At 49.3% G+C, this 19814-nt stretch overlaps 1 protein-coding gene across 1 annotated transcript in view; it reads right to left on the bottom strand.

The window, feature by feature from the left end:
• Positions 1 to 19814, bottom strand: part of LOC146200112 (uncharacterized) — a 479695-nt gene that overhangs the window by 422113 nt on the left and 37768 nt on the right. The gene's annotated exons all lie outside the window — the stretch shown is intronic.

A 19814-nucleotide genomic window follows, 5' to 3' on the forward strand; every position in this document is an offset into this window, starting at 1 on the left:
AATTCAGTCTCTCTAAGCTTATTTGCCAACAGCATGATTACATGGCTGAGTGACAACCTAAGGCTGGAAGAGGAGTTAGCCTTCCATTTCCCTCTGTCTCCTACCTCCAGGTTCCAGCGATCAGCTGCCCTTGCCAATAGTATGTGGTGCTGGGGGGGGGGGGGGGGGGGGGGGAAGGCAGTAGATTGCACGGGAAGCTGGTTTCTCCTCAGGCACCATGAACTTGTGCAGTGACAAGCAGGATGTGATAATGCGACTGATGCTCTCTTCCTTTGTCTTGAATGGCTGACGTAAGATGAGCCATTGTTGGGCGAGAATCCAATGACGTTTTCTACGGCACGCCTCACTTAACTCATCGGTAACTAAATACTCGTTTTGCATGTATTTGAGGGAATTGGCTGGGTGTTCCTGCAGCTGACTGGTCATCTAGTCCCTCAGGACTAGAAAACTAGGAAGGGAGACTTGCAGAACAACAAATTAAGTTTAATTTGAAAATCAAAATCAAAAGCAGTTTATTCATACATTAGTTTTGGCATACTCAGTGTTCAGTGTATATTGTTTTGTTCTGTGACAATCCCAGGCTGAATGTTTAATTCCAATCAGAAGAGTGAGGCAGATACTGCCTTTCATTTGCAACCAATACCCGTATAGTGGTTGGGTTGGCAGAAGTAAAATATCTTTAAGCCTTTGACATGCTGCCTCATTTTACGTTCATAACTTTGGCTGGTGAACATTGAACAGCTTCTCATATCAAATGGCGCTGAAGGTGGTGTGACACCAGTTAATCTCAGTTCTAACAAATTGACTTATTGAAGAATACAACAAATTGAATTACTTTTCTTGCGTACGGTCACATGAAGATTTCCAGAAGGAAGGCCTCATCTCCCACAAAGAAAGAAGGCATTTTGCTATTATCATTCAAAGGTACGTCTTCTAAGATGCCGCCCTGGCCTAGCTACATTTTTGAAAACTGTGTTTCGGCCATAATTTCTACCATTAGACTCGCTCCAATGGTGGCCCATCTCCACCAAAAAGAACCTAAATGAGCAAATTAAAATTCACTTGTATCTTCTGGTTAATATTAGCCTGAAGGGCACACATTTGCATAAACATTTCACCTGCATGCATAAACATTTCGCCTCATTTATTCTTAAGCATGGGTAGCTTTGTCGTAATTTAGTTTACACAAGGATATCAAATGGCATTACCATTGCATTAGACAACCGAGGACTAACCATAGAAAAAAAAAAAAAGCTTGTGCTTGATAGGAAATAAAATTTAAAGGTGTTCAGAGGATAGAAAGGTTATAAGAACCAGTTAACAAAGCAAATATACTTGAATACCTGTAGCAAGCATCAATGACTGCCAGCATAGACTTGCTAAACGCATTCTTGTAATTTCGGTCAACACTTCCTGAGTTGGCTGGACAATCAATGTTGACATGTTTGCCAGACTATGCAGTCAGGTATCTGCTCGATTTATTGAAATTCTTTGACAACCTTGGTTTGGAGCAGAATAAGACAAATACTATTTGTTGTTCCTTAAATTATAATTATTATGCTTAAAACAAGCTTGTCAGATAACCACATGCAAAACGTTCCATTTAAAATGAACAAACTTAGCCTATTTGTTGTTGATATGGTAATGACTGGTATGGTAACAAAAACACTTTTGACAGTTTTGTATTCTGTATATGTTGCCCTTCATATTTACTGCACTGGTGTAGGACATTATTTCCTGAATAATTTTTTTATTAACACTGTCACTAAGCATGCTGTGTAAAACATGCGCAAGAAGTCAAGGACTTCACATGAGGGCTCTACATTACGCTACCGCGGGACTGGGGCAGCACAACTGTAGACAACTCAGCTCCCAAAATAAAAGAGCTCACAAGTGGGCGGACAGATAAAAAAAAAATAATAAAATAAACGACTTAAACTGCGCAAAATTGGTTCATAATATTAGCACTCCACAATTTATATACACGTTACTATACTGTTCAGACATGACAATCGAATGCTCGACAATCTCAATAAAAATGGAAATCCAAACCAAAGTATCACGTACCAGAGTCGCTTTGGGAAGTTAAACACCCATAAATCAAATAAAAAACAAAAAATGAAACCAAAAGTACAGAAACTTCACTTTACCTGATAACCTGCGCCTGGCGTTGATCTGAAAGTATCGCCTTACGAAATCGCATGTCTTTTTTTCTGGATACGAGGACTAAGGAGCTCTACAAGGGCGCCGAAGCTGCTGGGTGACATATGCAGGCAGCTGCCGAGAAGAGAACAAGCCAGTGAGGTGATAGCGCTTGACATAATAAAGTCACTACAAAGTTCACATTAACTTACTTTCAGTAATGCTCCACGACCTAGTCATGAAGCAGCGGCAAGAGGTTGTAGCCTTGGCCCAACCGGGCGCGTTCCTGCAAAAATGGGTGCACCCACCACCACCTCCGCTGCGAACCTAATTTTTCATCTGCCTTTTACAACTCTTCCAGCATGACCATTACATAGTTGCAGAGGAGAATCGAGACGATCGCTTCATTCTCTGAAATGGTCGTCATTACTTATCCGCTACAGGCGCGCAACTGGAAAATAAACGAGAACTGCAATACAACAACGCAAGACAGTATGCAGCCACGCAACAGACGACAGAAAAGCGCGCGAACTGTTTTCGGGGCTCACGCGCGCTCTCGCTTCATTCGCGAACTCCCGATACCGGAAAAGAAACTGCCGTGAAATCTCGCTGCTTTCGTGAAAAAGCGAGAAGCAACCACAGTTCCGCGTCGGATCTGCCGCCGCGGGAGGAGTAGATGAGAACAGGCTACTCTTTTCCGGCGAAGCGAATCCGCTTCGCTCGCCGAAAATTTGGTGTAGTGTGAATGGGGCTTAAGACAGCGAAGGTTTCTAGCTGTTCGGTGGAACTGAAAATACACCTCAAGCAGAAATCCCATTCACCAACTTCACCTCACACGCTTTGAAAGACGCTCTACAGAAAGTGCGAGCGTGTGCTGACGTAAGGCCACGTGCGCTTATGCAAATACAGCGCATGTCTTTGCACAAACAAGCGCATATGTGGATGCGAAGATGCGCGCCCGCAAATTCTAGTATGCTCCTCTCAACGCAATGACCGTGAACGCAATGACCGAAAGCGGCGTCCTTCAAACTTGCCATCGCTACCCACAAGGCGTTGTGAGTAGCGCGCGTCAATGCACAAGACAAGCGACCGATCCCGGCGATGCAGCTAATCGCGCTCTCGAACGCCGCCCGCGACGACCGTTCTAATTAACACAATAATGACGCAGGCGAAATATGACGAGCGCCTAATGAATGTGATACGCAGAGACGGCCCGCGGGAACGCGACCCGACGCCGCTGAGCCCCCTTATATAAGCGACGGCTTTCAATAACGCGTGCCTGCACGCTCGCGACGCGCAGTCGAATGTAGGTTCGCCGGCAGGCGGCGTCAACGTCGCTTTGCGGCGTTGTGCGCAGAGCGACTCGGGTAGTACACAGATAAGTTAAAGCGGCCCTCGCTCGCTACAGTTCAGAACCCTAGCATACGCGTACACAGCAGCGACGCCTCGACAAACAATTACCGTGCCGCCTGGCGGTGCGGTGGCGCTGCGCTCAGCGAGTGTATATATCGGATTAGAGGAACTTGTTAATAGGGTTATTCCGTGCGCGCGCGCGAGCGCGTGCGACGCCCACCCCGACGGCGCTTATTTGCGCGCCGCACCTTGAACGTAAGGGCGAGGGCGCGCGCATTCAGCCGAGGTGTATGCATGCATGTGGGGCGCCATTCTGCGAAGCCCTTCTTTACGTTTTGAACAACGTTTTTATTCTCCTCGCCGCGCTCGCTCGTCTCGGCTACATCTGATGTGCGTGCGGAAAATGAGGCAGGGTTCGTGTAATGCTTAAATGTCCGACGTGAGAACATACTGGCTGCAAGACTGTATAGCGACGCTCGCAGTTAGCAGCTTAATAGGTAGCGCTCAGACTCTACTGTACGAGTCAGCTTCTCAGAGCGGGTAGGATATATCCCCTTTCCGACCAAGGCACTCGCATTACTGCGGAATGAAAAGTGCAGAAATCCTCGCGAGCTATCAGACGGCGGAAACTTGGTCGGAGTGCCTTCATCGCTGCGTTGCTCCAAAGCCCGCAGTTGTGCATTGCCACGTGACACTCCGCTAACGACTCAAACAGAGCAAAAAGAACCCCGGTGTGTCACGTGCGTAACTACAAAACGGGTATGCACATAACGGTTATAAGTAATAACAGCAGTAACAATGCGGGACCCAATAAAATGAAGAAAGAGGAGGGGAGGAACTACAACGTGATACCTGGATTACGAGGTTATGAGACAATGCAGATCCTGGCCGGCAGCGGCGGCGTCTTGCGCAATCGCGCACAGCAAGCAGCACGGCCGAGAGGATTGATCAATCGCGCGCTATTCCGGCAAATTTCACCGCCGACTTCGCGCCACCGCTCGTTTAGGCGCCGCTTGCAAAAGTATCCTCCCCCTTCGCCTCCCACCGCCCTCTCGGTTCTCGTGCATTTTAAAAATGAACGCGCAGCGGGAAGCGCTGAAGGAAAGCGAAAGGAAAAAGAAGAAAAGACGGTTCCTCTTAAACCTACAAAAGCAACCGTCTTTCCTTTCTTTTATTTGTAAGCAAAAAAAAAAAAAAATCTTTACTTAACCCGATGCGTCTGGCCTTCCCTCCTATTGATTACGCGAGGCGATTGCGCAAGCCCTCTCTGTATTTCTCGCGAACGTTGCTAGGCAAATAGGCAAAACGATTTATATCGGATGATATTACAACGTAATTGGATGTAGAAAATCGACATTTCACCGCAATACGAACCGGGCTTCACCTATCCATTTTCCCTTTACACAACACGGGCTGTGATACGAATTGTTAGCGCATTTGTCCCGAAAACTGTTTGCTTTGTGCGGCTTTTGGAAAACGGCGTTGTCACGGGTTCGCAAGCGTGCCTCGTTGTCGCATAAAGGGGGCGCGTTATGCAAAGCCACCGGTGCACTGTGAAAGGAAGGCATTCGGACATCTCGCTCACATTCAGGCCTGCAGACTAGGTAGGTGTTCATAGAACTGCGCAGACGACGTCACGATTTGACAAAGCATTCGCATTGCCTTCGTTATGAAACACCTGTCACCCTGCTGCCCTCCAAATTCATTCCGGTTCAAACAGGAACACATTGTCTCTGCTGTCGAAGCTTCGAAACCTCGCCAATGAAGATGAAGATTGCAAAACAACGACAAAATGCAGGCAACAACGAGAGACACCAACTATTTTTCGCACTGAACAGCATCTGTGTTGAGGAATGTTCATAAACGAACTAAGGTGGCCCTTTAATTGAAATAGTGAGAATCTCGAATTCACACCAGTGCTAGTTCAGTCAGTCTGAAAGTTGTGCGGTATCGAAATTGGTTCGAGGCAGTCGGCGCGTCGTTCATGGCGGCTGTAGAACAGCACTTGCGAGAGACATACCATCTACCAGACCGCTGCTTAATTGCTTCTTTTCACTGCGATCCTCTAAGCAGTCCAGCATGCCACCGCAGTATATCCTCAGCCTAATACAAGTTCACAAGGGCCGTATTTACAGTACAAAAACACTCATTTGCTTTTTTGGACGAGATGAAAATCTCCACACGATACTCCTGAAAGAAGGGTCGTACGCAATGCATGTAAAGTTCCATATTTTTATTACACTGCTGCTCTTTTCGAGGCGCACAACACTATATATCAGTATATATAATTATAGGCTATGCTATAAATACAAATTTGCAATAAATGACACCCTGATCAGACTCGCTAGGTTAGAACAAAACAAAGCAGTGCATAATGTCCGCAAAGAAGAGCCTTGAAATGTTCACACATGCCACACCAATTACGGCCAACCAATGATGCAGTCTGTACACGTTTCCGACACTCTTAAACGAACTGCACTGCCGTGATAACCTTGTTCTGTCATCAATGACTTTCAAGCAACTTCGCGAAATGTTAACGTTGTAATTCTGATTGCTAATGCCATTTTGCCTATATAGTGTCCCTTCTCATTGTTTGATTACCTCCTCCCCCCGAATTCTCTTGGGTATTCCTTTTGCAATATGTGCACAACGTGGAGCAGGTGCAGTGTTCGCGGCGCCGCTCAGGCGCCTGTCCCCCAGAGCCCACTCGACGCCGTACATCCGGTGCTCCGCGGAGCGGCCAGAAATACGTCTGCTCTCTGCAAGCGAGAAAAAAAAGACTTCCCGTTCCTCTCGGGATACATGAGACGGACAGTAAACAGTCGTGACTCCTGCTGGCTGCTGTACGCAGCACGCATGAAGAGGCTTCCAGCACAGCAGGTGTATTAATTGTTCATTTTCTCAAAGTTCAGCATATAATCATTTATTTTCATATTTTTCCGCTACCGACCTACTTTTGTTACCGTTAATACTACTCTGTAAAGAGGAATTCTGGACTCCTCAAGCTGTTTATGCAGCTTTTTCCATGACTTCCTCGAAACTACTCGCTAAAAATAAGCTTTGAATCGCTTTGGGGAACAGGTATCGCCTGTATGTAGGCAGCGGTAACTAACTCGGAACGTTAGACAGCACAAGCGCAAGACGAGGCGTAAATGTAAACGTTGTCAACGCTGCTGTGCTCTCCAAATTACCTCCCGACTGGAAGCTTGGTGTTACTATCAGTTTAGAGAGAGATAGCGCCAACCTTCTGTGTTCACGAAGATGGTTTAAATAAAAAAGACCCTCTGTACTAACCTTACGCCATATTTCCGTCCGAATGCGTGGTATACTAATTGCGAACGGTGCTCTTATTCCAGGCAGCCGAGCACAGTTGCCCGCCACCCAGAAGGAGCTCCAGGCCCGATCGAGACGAACCGGGGGAAAAGGCGGCCGCCCGATTTCTCTCAATCGAAGCCGAGGAGAGAGCCGATCCATTTCGCGCCGCGCAATCCCCGAAAGTGTCAAGAAGACGGGAACGGGAGGCAAAATGCGGGGGAAGAAGACAAAGCGATCAATCGATGTAGTGGGGGGAAGGTTACCTGGCCTGAACGGGCCAAAAACGCGAGGGGGGAGGGGGATATGGATAGGAAGGGATGAACAAAAAAGAAAAACAGCACAATCGCAAGGCAAGACATACAAGTATTCGGGAGCAGTGCTTCGCGAGCGATTCACACCTGCGCATTCGAAAGCATCAGATTTTTTTTCTTCCTCCTATTTTATCCCCCCCCCCCCCCCCCCCCTCGAGATTGCCCCCTATTTTTCCAGCGCACTTTTCCGCGCCGCGTTCAAGAGAGCATGCGTGAGCCTCGTGCGCGGATGGAAATTGATTTCAGAAAAGGAATACAAGGCTACCAGAGTAAAAACAGGAGATCCGAAGAAAACTTGCCCGGGCTTGCGATAAAAAGACAGAAGGTAAAACAAGAACGGAAACGAGAGAACAGTATAAAAAAGCACAGGTGGTCAGAAAATAGAAGAAGCGAACTCGGAGAAGAGGAAGATATATGTGTTGCAGGAAGCAAGAGCGAAGAATGCTGAAAGGAATTCCAAAAATGTGTCAGAGGCGCTACGAGCGAAAATCGAGGAGGATAAGCGAGACGCTCCGAAGCGCCAAGCTCGAAGCTGCAAACAGCCGTGTTTTCTTTTCCTTTTTATACCGTGCTCACAAGCAAAGTAAACATCAGCGACAAATGCAGGCCGGTTGAGTTAAACTCTAGATATTTGGTGAAAGAATGTCCAAAATGACTGACCACAGATGTATGCTACGCTATCCGCGCGAAGCTTGCTCCTTGCTTTAGTTCACAACGAGGGAGGACATTTTTCCTTAGTTTCACAAGCCACGCGTGCGAACCGCATTCTTGTAAATGTCTGATTCTTTGATAGGAAAGTAAGAATCGGCGCCGGCGTCCACTTTAGGCAGCGCAAGCGGGAAAGGTCCGGCATGGATGCGAACAAGAAATGGTCGTGGAGGACATCGTTTCATGCGTCCTCTTCACAAGCATACAAACGGCGAAAGCGCCGCACACGAACCGTGCACAGAGGGCGACGACCAGAACAAAGAAAATAAATTCATAAAAGAAAGAGCCAGAAATGCACATCGGTAGGGAGAGAACCGTCGGACGTGGGAACACTTCGACGTAATTTTCTCTTGACGCCAGCCCGGGAGAACAACAAAAGAAACAGACAACGAAAAGAAGTAGAAGCGCCGGAGGAGCGACAGAAATAAACGCGTAAAGCTGCAACGCCACTCTCCGCCGCGCCACGATGATGGTGGCGACGATGCACGCAACCCGAGTTACGACACTGCACTGCGACGCCATCTCGTCGACTCCCCTTTCCAGAAAGGCAGCGCTCTTTCGGCTTTTGGGAAGGACCCGCGTACATTTCGCAGCGGAACTGGACATTCTGTGCGCCACCACCCCTCGGGACGGCAGCCGCGACGAGGCTCCTCAATATCGCCAGCGAAACGAACGAGAGCACAGAGACAGGAGCAAGGAAAAGCGTATGCAATAAGAAAAAAACGCCTGAAGAAAGAAGAAAGAAGCGAGCAGGCGGGCGTGTCAGTGGGCACACGACCACCGCGACCGGCTGCGGCTGCGAAAACAAGAAGACGAAGGACGCCGCGGGCCCATAAGCAGCGAGACAAAAACAGCCATGCACTCGATCAGCAGGAGGAGGCGAGAAGAACCAAGAAGAACAATGGGCCGAAGATTGGCGCCACCGCCGTGAAAGGCCGCCAGCTAGGCTCCGAGCGCCGCCAGGAACCTAAAGTCGTGGTCGCAAGTCATCATCGCCAGTACCCCCCGACTGCGAACGCACGCGGCTCTAGCTCGGTCGGCTTGGTGGTCATCATCGGTGGATGGAGGGGGCGGCCATGGGGCGAAGGCACGAACGCCTAGCGCCGCCTAGAGCTCGGCAGGCGAAGCGATCGCCCGGGCAGGACCGGGCAAGACAAACGCAACCCCCAACCTACTTCGATCTGTTGTTTTCGCGCTTGGAGTGCAATTAAACACGGAACGAACCGTTCGGAACTGCTCTCCTACACAAGCTGAATCATATCATATCAGCTAGGTGCAGGAAAACATTTAGCATAGCGGTCAAAAGTTGGACGGATCACCGTATTAAAGCAAAAAAGAATTTCAGTGGAGCACTCAAGTCACCTTATGTGCCGCAAGGCGAAAGCCTTCGGGCCGTCCTGCTGCGATCCTTGGAATGCCTCTGACTCCGCGAGAAAGAAGGCTTTTGCCTTAAAACAATGAGAAGGATTAAGCTACGCCTTAGCGTAGAGGTGATAGCGCCTTCTGTCGGGGACAAAAACAGAGAAAGGCCAGAACAGAAGGGCGTGTCAGGAGACGGCGGTTTCGTCCCCCTGATCGCCGGCCGAGCGGCCACTCACAGGTGTGTGTGTGTGTGCGTGTGCGTGTGCGCGTGCGTGCGCGTGTGTGTGTGTGTGTGTGTGTGTGTGTGTGTGTGTGTGTGTGTGTGTGTGTGTGTGTGTGTGTGTGTGTGTGTGTGTGTGTGTGTGTGTGTGTGTGTGTGTGTGTGTGTGTGTGTGTGTGTGTGTGTGTGTGTGTGTGTGTGTGTGTGTGTGTGTGTGTGTGTGTGTGTGTGTGTGTGTGTGTGTGTGTGTGTGTGTGTGTGTGTGTGTGTGTGTGTGTGTGTGTACGCGCCGCAGTGCTTTTTCGGAAATGGCACGGCTGCTCCTTGCCGCTGCGGACCAGCACCGGGGACACGAGGAGGATTCCTCTATTATCGACACCGCCCAACGAGCGCCGCGACTGCCAAGCTCCAAGGGCCCACGCAAGCAGGGGGGCCCCTCTAAAGAAAAAGAGGAACAAGTGAATGCCTGGAGAGGGAAACACGGCCAACCGTCCTCGGACAGTAGCTTGCAAGACGCCCAACGAAACGGTCGTGAGTTTGAATTCCTGTACAGTTACTTCCATCTAGCCATTAAATCAGTTTGTTAAGTTTCACCGGAGTTTTATTCTGTGACCAAATTATCTCAACGCAGACACGACGACCACAACGATTAATACGACAGACACCTTCAACGCCAGTAGCAGTTTGCGCCGCCTATCGGAAATAATCGCGGGTTATGTAAAAAATATTTTAACATGGTAATTTGTCCTCCTAGTGCCGACTGATTCGTCTATGAGAGGTGATGACTAGTCAATGAAACCACAGTAATTAATTAAGAATGAAAAAAATGAAAACAAAACGATAGGGTTCAAAAGTGTCAGAATGCTTCGAATGAAAACCAATTTGTGATTATGCTAATTAAGAAAATTTAGAGTGTGTATTGATCAATTCATTGAAAGAATAATGAAAAATACGTTCTAAGGTGTGTCAAACTGTACAGAATGCTAGGGCAATGTTTGCTGATGCTAAGTATAGCGCTGTATGAACACAAAACTTAAACACAAAAATAAGATTAAAAATAAAAGGATAAAAACAAAAGAGAAATCAAAACGTGAAAACCATCGTCCGTGCGCGTGAAACGCTATTGCGTCATATCCTTAAAGGACACCTGCATCAATTTTCGAGAATTCTGCGATATTCAAGGATTCAAATCTCTATAGGCCGTCGGTATAATGCTTGCAAAGTGTTTTTGCGCTATCATTAAAGCCGATGACGTAATCGGCGATTAAAATTCGAGCTTCTCCTCATAGCGCCGCAGTAGAAGCTCGGTGATGACGTCACGGACGGTAATTTTCTTTTCGTTGCCTTCGCTCACATACTGCAGTGTCTTTTCTGATGCCACCAAACAACGTTTCTAGGCTTTTAATTTTGGCAGCCTTGTTTTTCTTCAAACCGAGCCGTCCAATGCGGGAAACATACCGGTACCGTCAATGACGTCATTATGTGCCCTCCACGCGTCGCTGTGCGGTGCGCAGAAGCCTGATAGCCGAAGCGGCTATTTGCACCATTGTCTGAAATGCTAGCGCTAAGATATTTCGCATGCTTAACCAGGAAACTGTAGCCATTCGATTCGTCGAAACTCACCAAAATCTACAATCGACAACCGGTTCAGTTTCCTTGTAAGGGCGAGCTCAAATGTCCTCCAAATCTTTTTAAGCGACGCCTAGCGTCACGCCCACATCGCACCATCATCGACCAATTAGGATCTTCCCGTCAAGCCAGTACCACCTTTTCCCCACAATAGCACTTGACGCTATGCGGCTATCACATTATTCAACCAGGCAGAATAAACTTCAGCACTGCCTTTCGCGCACTGATTTCAAATCCAATACAGCTTAATTTGTTGGTCGCGACTTTCGGTTTTTAGGTGAGGCCCCTCATTCAAACAATCGTAGGTCAACGTGCTTTGACTTCACGAAGTTAGCCTTCTCATGACGAAAGCGTCGATACCAAGAGAACCTTTTAATAAGAGCTCACGTACTGAGACAGTTAATAACATTTCCTCTTTCGGTTTGGTTTGGTTTGTGGGGTTTAACGTCCCAAAGCAACTCAGGCTATGAGAGACGCCGTAGTGGAGGACTCCGGAAATTTCGACCACCTGGGGTTCTTTAACGTGCACTGACATCGCACAGCACACGGGCGCCTTGCTTTTCGCCTCCATCGAAAAGCGGCCGCCGAGGCCGGGATTCGATCCCGCGTCCTTGGGAACAGAAGTCGAGCGCCGTAACCACTGCGCCACCCCGGCGGGGTATTTCCTCTTTCTATTAAACTGAGTACCACATTAAGCGCCCGAAAAATGGGCCGAGCCAACTAAGCGTACTCACCCGTGCCTGGAATTCCGGTGAACAGGAGGAAAAACGTTGTCCAACTCACCTGCACAAACAAAATTTAAGAATGACGTTAACGAAAGAAAAATATATTAGAGAGAGCAACTGTGTGTTGCAGCCAAAGGCATTAAACAGGCGCTCTCACAAGTGCCTCAGAACCGTACACGCTTGCTTCGATACAAAATCGAAAGCCACATTCTCAATAAGCTAGGGCAGCGATGTAAGTGATGAATACATTGCGAACACAAAAGCGCTGCCCGGAGGTGCGAGCACGAAACGGCAAGAAAATCTGGCGCTCAAGCCACGGAGTGCAAGCTTGACTCTTGTTTCATACCTTTCACAGAAGGATGATGTAACACAGCGCAATGACTACAAGGGTCTCCAAGAGCTCACTTTAAGACCACGTGATCGATGGCTCACGTGAACTATTCACTTGGCGTCATTCCCGAGTCCCATGTGAACGAGGCTGTCGCCAGCAGTCAGCAGACTACGAGTTTTCCTTTGAGACATGTTAAGCCAGCGCCGACACAGATGCCATTCAGAAAAAGCGGCTGACGTCGTAAAAATATACAAATGATAAAGCTTGCACGCCAGCCGGCTGCATGTCATCACTGTGTCAATAGAACGCACTCCATGTTTCGTAATGATCAGGGGCAGATAAGGAGCAAGTACGCAAAGCAAAAGAGCGGTGATGCTAAGTGGTAGTGACACTCTACAAGACAACCTGGCCTGGCATAGCGAACGACCGAAGGCGACCACCGGCAGTCGATGTCACATGTAGACCAGTGAGATGAAATAAGTTTGCCGAAAAAGGGAAAATAGGAAGCACGACGTCCTAACTACCCTAACGCATCCGGGAGACCTTCTAACGAAGGTGCCGGAAACCTCTCGACTCAAATAAAAGAAATAAGGGGGAAGAACTAGCGCACTCGACGCGCCGTCAGCGCTGCTCGTAACGGAGTTTCTGTCCACGCACTGACTCCTCCTAATTCCCTAACCGCAGTCCTCAACGGCGCCGTCATCCGTGCTCGGCGTTCACGACGTGCATAACTCTTTCACAGCTTTATTAGATTAGACCAACGCCACCAAGCAAGTAGAAGTGTCAGCCAAATCCCTCTGAACGCTCGCGACGGTGTTGCTGTAAGTGTGCACCCGTTGGCTGGCCGTGCAAGCTACGGCAACGAGATCGACGGAACGAGGGTGGCGACGGTAGCTCCCTCAAGAGGACACGCAAGAAAAAATACGACGCAAGGCAGACGGCGTGCCGACGTGAAAGACCGACAACGTTGAGTGAACCTCGGCTTTTAAGTACGAATTCACGATCGCCACTGAAAGGAGGACAGCGCCCGTGTGAAGGGGAAAAGTCGGGGGAAAATCGGGAGAGGGTCGGTAGAATTGCGGGAAATCGGGAATGCACGACTGGTGAAAAAGATGGGTCCGCACGAGTTTCGATCTTCCAAGAGGCGACGAAAAGCCCGAACGATGGGGCAGACTGCTGCGAAGAACAAAAAGAAAGCAGCGAGAATTCGCCACTCCTCCGGGACCACATGAGACTTCCCGCTCGCCGTCAGCTGGCCTTATATTACGCGCGAGCCAGCTGGCTAACGCAATCAGGAACGCGTCCGCCACGCGGCGTCGGCTCAGCGGAACGCCCAAGAGATGGGCAGTAAGAAGCTTCTGCGATTCCTAAGAAGGAGGCGGAGGCAGCTTCCGTGCGCGAACACAGCGAGGGAAGTCCTCTCCCAAAGAGGGGACAGAGGATCAGCGCTGCATGGTGCTGGAACATCTTGTCGGGCACGCTGCTTATTGAGTTACCGCTGTCGAGTTGTCGCACCGCTAAAAGGAAAAGGCCCCTCAGGTCTGCGGCAGGAAACATGAACAGTGAAAAGCGGCCGGAGAACGCAGGTGGCCGTCACCTAACTTGTCAGTCGCGGTTTCCTGGGCGTGTGCGCAGGAAGAATTTTTTTTTTTTATTGCGTACGCAATACTATGCGAAGTTTCAGCCGCCGCGTAAACCCGGCCGGTAGCCACGTTTGACCTTTAGAGAGACCGCAGATGGGGCCCCTCTTCAAGCCGTCGGGTAAACCCGGTCGGTAGCCACGCCGAGCCGCAGAAGAAGAAGGAAAAGAAAAAAAGGAAGAAGAAAAGAAAAAGAAGCAGGAGAAGAACTTAGGGAAAGAAAAAGAAGAAGATGATAGAGAAGAAGAAAAACAGAAAGAGAAGCTACGTCGGCCCTGGGGTAGATGTCGAAGACTAAAAACACTGAATACTTATTGTTGGCAGCAGAAATAGGTTGTGTACTCTAAAAATGCAAGGTACTTGCGTTTTAACCGTAGTTGCAATCTCCTATACTTTAACACGAATAAGCCTTTAAGGGAGTAAAAAGGGGTAGCTATATCCTCTAGCGCGCTCCCTTTTAAGGCCATATGAGATTCTCTCTCAACTTTGGGTAGATTTCCCCCACTAAATGTACAGAATGCTATACTATTAGAGACAGAGGCACGTTGTCTCCTCAAATCGCATCTGTTTTATGCAATTAGCAATGACAGGAAACTCAACAGCTGAACCAGGCATTTTGAGGTTATCAATTACAAGACAAAAAACTGCAATGAAATTGCTAGTAATCCGCACACTTTGTGAAAATTGGCTTCCTTTGGCGACCATAAGTATTCTGTTTTTCTAGCAATGAAAAGCTATCATAAGCTTCGAGGCTGTGCCGTGGCATAACAAGGCAGTGCTACCGCCCTTCCACTCCCTTATGAGCCTGTTTGTGTTTAGAGTATATAAGTTGCTAATTTCAGGTCATCCGATGACGTGTTTAAAGATTTCCTTTCATTTCTAACTACTTTCAGTTACTGTGACTTGACGTTGGAATATGGCTCCGCTGCCATTAGTACGTTAAATTGCAATTCAGTACGTTGCAATTCAGTACGTTAAATGATCGAAATCTATCCCGAGACTTGTGCAATAACACCGGCTCTAAAAGGGGGTGCACTGGAGGACTGTTTACTCCTTCTACTTCATTCGTGTTTACAGTGTAGACATTCGCAATGCATGCAGCCACTCTTGTAAGAACTTTCTGCGTGAAACCTAATCAAGCAAAATGCAATTCACTCCCGATTAAACGCTGGACTCAGCAGTCTCAAAAAAGAGTATACTTGGCAAGCCAATACAAACGTCGATACGAAACGCAAACCTCTCAGCGATGTCCGTGATAATTCAACATTGCCATGTTGACATGAAGGGTTTTTTCTTTTTTTTTTTTTTTGCGCTACCCTCCGTGCGTCAACATACGTTTATTCAAAATTTCCTTCGTTTCCGTCTCGCCCGTAGTGCATCCGTGCCGTCTCGGCAAACGTACAGCACTTGGGACGCTCGCGCGGACTTCTCAGCGGCCGCTTTCCCTGTTTGCGCGCGGTCGAACGGGCCCGCATCGCGCAGTAGTCGATGACAGCGCGCAGGGTAAACACTCTTGTCCTCGTTTCGAGAGCGGGCGCACGGCTGGCCCCGGCCGCTGTACCGGGCTGTACGTTCGTGCGTTTGTAAGTGTGCGTGCACGCGACCAGGTTTATTTCTCGCGCATGTGCAGAACGACGACGCCGGGTTGCTCGAAAAAAAAAAAAAAAAAAAAAAAACCCGAACATATCACCGAGCACAAGCTCGCAAATAAATTTCTGCGAAGGGTAGTGCGTCGGCAAAGTAGTGCTTCCTTTCGAATGAGCCTCGCTCGGCGCCAGAGAGAACGAGCGCGCCGTCTAGAAGGCAATCAGCGCGTGGTCACTAATTAAAAGCCACGAGAGTCACCTCGTGGAAAAGGTACGGTCCGTGCGAACAACGCGTGCCTCCTCAGGGTTGACCGTCATGAATTTCCAGTTGGACGCGGCTGTAGCCCCAAATTATGACGTCAAGGTGTGACAGGCAGCGCACGTTGTGAAAGCAGAAACTGCCCTTACCTTTAGGGCAAACACCGGGATAATCTTGATTCAGTCGTTTACTAGCAATCGAATTAGCTCCCCCCCCCCCCCCCCCTCTCCCTCCCCATACGCTAAAGCCTTGTTATTGCCGGGGGATCTACCGCAATTCATAAAGTGCACCTCTCCACCCCCTCCCTTTACGCGTGACGTCCGCTTTTCCAGTCCCCGCTAGTGAGCACGCAATGCGACTGATGGATTGCCAGTAAAGGGGATGACCTTCCCTCGAAACGGAGAAAGCCTCCAGCCAGGCTGGGAGGGTAAAGTTCGGCCGTTAGGGCGACTGATGGACGACGGATCAGTGCCGCGATGCCGTGCAGACACGTAAAGGCGTAGCCGGAGCGCGCGAAAATAAAGGAAACGATATCTCCGAGAGAGAGAGAGTAAACCACTCGGTCGGCGGCACACGAAGACAAACAAAAGCGCGGCCAGACGGCACTATAGACGCGGAATACAGGCGGCTTCTTAACCCCCTCCCCTTCCTCCTCGCCACTGGGGTCGAGTACCGACTCTAACGAAATATGCGCGTCCGACGGCGCCGAAGATGAGGAGACGAGGAGGACGTAGGGGACCACTCTTGCATGAATGCCGAAATTATTCATTATGCGCGCCGACGGGGGCTTATGCCGCTGCTGCTGCTGCCAAGCCATCTCCCCCTCTGGACCTTTCCCGCCGCTTCTTGTCTCGTGGCAAATATGACGCCTTCCCTTCCTCTTTCTTTGGCCGTACAGTTGCTGCGCTTGTCTTGAGGAGGACTCGAGGTCTCGCCGTCTAAGCCACGGTGGCAGGAGAGAAGGGGCAAGGAAGACATGGAAAGAAGAAAGACGAAGGCCAGCAGATTTCTCGCCGCGTTCTTGTTATGCATACATATCTCCTTCTTGGAGGCAAACGCTTCCATCCACTTTCGCGAATGGCGGCCCCAGAGAAGAGGATTCCCGAGAGCGAGAGACATAAAAGGAGTGGAGACCCGGATGGAAAGAGCTCCTCCGGGCGCTCCGACCTCTGTCTTGGGGAGATGCAATGCGAGGCACAAAAGGTGCGAGTGGAAATGAGAAGCAACGCAGCAGAGGACGCGAGGGAGAAATATGCGCATTCCGTATACGAAGGATCCCGTACCCTCCTCCTCCACCTTCAACGAGCAGTATAAAGGCGAGACGAGAGGGAGAGTGGTGGCGCCATTGCCTCGGGACGCACAATGCGAACCCCATTGGAAGAAAAGAGAAAAGGCGTTTGCGTAAAATTACGACTGACACGAAGAGAGAAGAACCCGCGAGGAAGAGGTGCGCCGTTCAGGAGCTTCGTGGCGGCAGCATTTTCCTGAAAGCAATGCACCATGCGGGAATCTAAACAAAGTGCGAAGCAGCATAAAAAAACAACAAACGAAAAAAAAAAAAGCCGAGTACGCAAGAAAGCGACACCGTCGTTCAGCACGGTTAAATAAGCCCGAGGCTGAAGGAAAACACGAGTTTCTGAGCGTCTAGCAGTGAGCCCTTTAAGGAAAACGAATACTGATGATGCGCACGGTACGTACAACGCACTTGGATACGTCTGCGAAAAAAAGATGGCCAAAAGAAGGATTAATGTGCACATGGTTCATTTCCCGAACAAAGTAGCCGTTCGATGTGTGTGCCGTAGAATGCAACGCACTGCAGTCGTCGTTCTCGAAGAAACGCAACAAACTTCGTCGGTGAAAAACGACCTACCAAAGCTTATCAGTTAAAATAAATAAATTGTATATTAGCTCTCTCTCTGGCCAATCAGGGTTTGCTCTTTATTACCACCTGCTTTCATATAGCACTTAGAGAAATGCGACTTTTAACACTGGTTACAAGAATGCGGTCCCAAGTACTTGCATCGCCGTCAGCGGAGATGAGACTCCAAACCTGATCTTTCACGTCCGGCACTCCGCTATGATGTACCAAAAGTATGACAAGCATTTTACAATATGTAAAGCCTATTAGGAGCTCAGTGCACCGTGATGCAGTGAGCATCTGCAGATTAATGAACAGATTAACAGCGTCGATGATGGAGTGAAATACTGAACACCCTGCTCAATCCATCGTGAACGAGCGGGATAAAGTGAATGGATTCAGCCACGTAGGAGACACTTGATATCGTCGCATCTCGTACCGTGCCGAGCTGGCTACGCCACTATGCTCATTATTCTTGTTTTCGGCCATCGTTTCCTCTAGAACGAGGTTCAGGTCTATGTTCACCGAGTGAGAATTTTGCGATAAGTAGGAAGCAGTGATACGAGAAAGGCTGCAGTCTGAAAACTGAGAGCAGACTCGAAATAATCAGCAAGAAGCCGTTCGCTGGCGGCCCTTCGACGAGAAAAGGAACGAACCAGACCCGCTTCCGCAGGAAAAAAGGGGAAAAAAAAGGGGGGGGGAACGGATAAAGCGCTCAAGTCCGCTGTTGCCGTTGCTGATTCAGAACGCCCGAGCTGCTCCACCGTTCAGCTCGCACTTGCTCGGATCGGCGGACTTAGGGCGCTTTGTTATGCATCGGCGGCGAAGAGAGGCCGGGAAGAGGGCTGCCTGCCAAACTCCAGAGCTCGGCACGCTGCCTGCCCGACAGTCTTGCCTGCCCCCCCCCCCCCCCCCCCCCCCCCTTGGTAACTCCACCGCGCTCATCCCTTCTTCGTTTCGATTCCGCTTCTTTTTGCTCGTACACGCGCCCCCTACACGCATTCCGGTTTACGTTTGGGTGAGACGGCACATTCTTTATATTTTTGTTTTTACGCGCGATTTATATTCTTTCTTCGAGGAACTCTTCTCAACATTTGCGCTGCTCCGATGGAGTACTCCCCTTCTTCCTTTCTGGCCACCTATCTGCGCACCGAAGAAGCAACTCGCGTTGGCATCACAAGGGGCAGGCATAGCGGTGCAGCCGACTTTCCTGCAACGGGAAGCAGTGCGGCAAAGCCTGCCGACGCCGCTCCCCGAGACAGCCAGGAAACGGGATATCTCCCGAGCCGAACCGATTTCTCGGCCACGGGGAAACAATCGCATTTCCGGCACGGCCAGACAAAGGCACTCCGCTTACGGACGCACACACACGCACACTCACGAGGGAGGCCGGGGACGAACTAAGCGCCACAGCCTGGACGCAAATACGGACACAAGCAGGGAGATTAAGATAAGCGCGCCAAGCTTCAACATCCACATGCATTGCTTATCACTAGGCGCGCCTCACTTCGCCCCGGGCCCCAATAGATTGACCAGATATCTGCGGAAACGGCAGATGTAAGGCTCGCTTGCGAAGGGCAAAACATCTCTGACTGAATAAAGGCGGACGGCCCAGAGACCGCAGGGAGGACGAGACACATTAGACTGAATGACGGCACGCAGTACGACGGATGGAACCTTCAAAGGTGAGAAAATTTTAAGTGCAGAGGACTTTGCGAGCTCGAATTTCATCATCAATAGTATCGCATTTGAATGAAGTAATGGTCGTTTCCACTCGCTCACAGTGCAAACGTAGTAGCCATGAGTCGCGGACCCAATCATAGAGCATCAGTGAAAATAAAACCTGCATCTTCTTCAAAATCTTTAGGCGGGGTCTACTGATGCCCAGACAACCTTGTTCGTCTTCCTGAACTTACCGCAAACGTGTGAGAATTAACAGGAAGAGTACGAGAACTCGGTGGTTCGCAGTCGCTTCGCAGTTAGATTAGAGCGCTAGTAAACAAGGGTTATCTTATCTTGATGTTCTTGCGAGAGAAGCACACCAACTTCTACTGCGTGCCCTGTATTCTAAGAAGCGACCGAGTGCCCTGCCATGAATCTCACGAACGCGAAAAAATACAGCGTGTATCCCACGGGTACGCCAGAGGTATTCCGTTGTCGAACCAGGCTGCGAGGCGAACAACTTACATCGCGCACTAACGTTGCAGCCTGGAGAGCTTGCAACAAAACGAGTTTGAATGCCCGCCAGAAAAGCAAACGAAAGTTTGCGCCAAAATAAGAAGACGTTTTTGTGCCGAATGCTGCAACTTTAGACATTTATTGCTTTTTGATGAAGATTCAATTGTTGGCAATCAGAGTAGGGAGGATGGCGAAGC

This window comes from Amblyomma maculatum, chromosome 2, assembly GCF_055883805.1.
Source record: "Amblyomma maculatum isolate TAMU_Amacu chromosome 2, ASM5588380v1, whole genome shotgun sequence".
Lineage (NCBI taxonomy): Eukaryota > Metazoa > Arthropoda > Arachnida > Ixodida > Ixodidae > Amblyomma > Amblyomma maculatum.